A 2,080-nucleotide genomic window follows, 5' to 3' on the forward strand; every position below is an offset into this window, starting at 1 on the left:
ACAGGAAGGTGTTTTTCAGGCGCGAAGAAGGACGGGAAGAAGAAAAAGAGATGGAGGGATGCGACGATCTTGGGGAGGAGAGGGGGAGGGAGGAGACAAAGTATGAGTGTGAAATAGTGGAGGAGATATGCGCGTACGTGCTGTTGAAAATAAACCAGGATTTGTTCATGGAGCTGGCTGACTTTTTCACATGATTGAGGAATAGAAGGCGCGTAGAATTCGTATGGGACCCACGGGTCGTCGAGTGCTTGTGCTGGAAAGTGTGCAGATAGGGGAATTTATCAAGCGCTGGGGCAGAATTATATCCAGGTTCAAGAAGAGACATAGAGTGTAGAAACAGGGCAGATTCATATGTCAAAGCATGGTGAATAAATAGCAGGAAGGGATTGAGGACAAACGATAAGAAGAAGAAATATTTGCCCGGAAGATCGATGTGGAATTCTCGTGTGAAACTATCACACATGGAGAGTAAAGTCGTGGTTGACCAGTTTTGGGCGGTAGTAGAGTCCCTCCATATTTCCTATCGTGGGAAATTTGTGCTCGTCTAGAGGCCGTTTTTTGCAAGTAGAGAAAAAAAAAGCGATTGTCCGCACTCACCGCCTGAGCCTTTCATAACCACTCTATTCCTCCACTGCTCGTTTTAGTTTTTATGATAAGCATGCATTCGACTGTAGCAAAGAAGCAAGCCAGTGTACGATGCTTTTCGACGCGCACTCACCGCCTTAGCCTTTCATAACCACTCTATTCCTCCACTGCTCGTTTTAGTTTCGACTCGGAAAAGCATGTATTCGACTGTAGCAAAGAAGCAAGCCAGTGTATGATGCTTTTCGACGGGCAACCTCTCGGAACCTCTTGGGACACTGGGATTTTTAGAATTTTGAATTTTTAAATCCATCATCATCGATCACGATCACAGCACGCGTTCGAGCCGCCTGCCAACTTTGGAAACACCTCAATATTTTCCCCGCATAAAGTTTCATTCCTCAAAATGTGCATATTTGCATGGTATGACAGGGTCCGTATGTCAGGGCGTCAAGAAACGCAACCATTGGCATCCGTTCGATGCAATGGTAACAATCGTCGCCGCCTCGCCCTCTTTTGCGTTCTTCTTCCTTTAGCATACGCATTTCCACTTCGATCGCAGCCAGCCGCGCAATTCTGTCTATCAACATCGCCCATGCTTCCTGTGCCATGGATCTGCACTGTTTATCCCTCGGTTTCACTCAAATCGTGTGCCCGGTTGAGTAACTCTTTGCGCCGCTCTAAGGATGTCAGCGGCAGCAGTAGCAGTATCAGCAGCACCCAAACGAGTGACATACACAACGACCACCCGAAGAAACCCTACAACAATGGCAGTGCCACCTTTGCCTACTTTGATGCCAGTAAGTCTATTTCTTACACATCGCGTTTTGCCGTGCGCGCTTTTTCCTTATGCCAAATATCATCCCGTCAAAATGCATTGTCCCTCCAGGTCTAGGAAACGTGCTGGTAACGGAGGAGGCAGATGGAAAGAGTATGAAAGGCGACGGCAAGGATGGGAATGGCACCCTGAGGGGCCTCGCACCAGGTCAGATTGCCCTTGCCGATGAAGTGTGCCTGCGGGTGATTGAGCTCATGCTAGAACCCGACGCCCGCCCGACGGAATGGTTGCTTCGAAAGGCGCTGCAGAGGGATGGCCAAGCGTTGGGTAATGGTGGACGGGAAGTGGTGGGGAGGCGGTGCCTGGGGATCACGAGCCTGTTGGGTCGGTTGATGTACATCGGGAACGAGGCCCTGCGACAGCTGCGGGCGATGCGGGAACTGGCAGGCGGGGCGGAGGAAAGGAGGCAGGGGAGGGAGGAGGGGACGGTGACAGATAGATTGGGACTGCGCAATGAGGACATGCCGCAAGAGGAGAAGAAAAGGGAGGGGATACGATGGCGTCTTCCCGCCAACGAGTCGCGAAGGAGGCCGTTCGCCCTCCGCCCTCCACTCACAAGCCTCAGCCTGCCACTCTCCTCCCGAAACATGGCGCGCTTGCTTCTCGGGCAGTATATTTTGCATCATGAGCGTAGTCCTGACGGCATTGACGACCTTGGAC

Source organism: Nannochloropsis gaditana (genome assembly GCF_000240725.1).
Source record: "Nannochloropsis gaditana CCMP526 unplaced genomic scaffold scaffold099, whole genome shotgun sequence".
NCBI classification, from domain to species: Eukaryota; class Eustigmatophyceae; order Eustigmatales; family Monodopsidaceae; genus Microchloropsis; species Microchloropsis gaditana.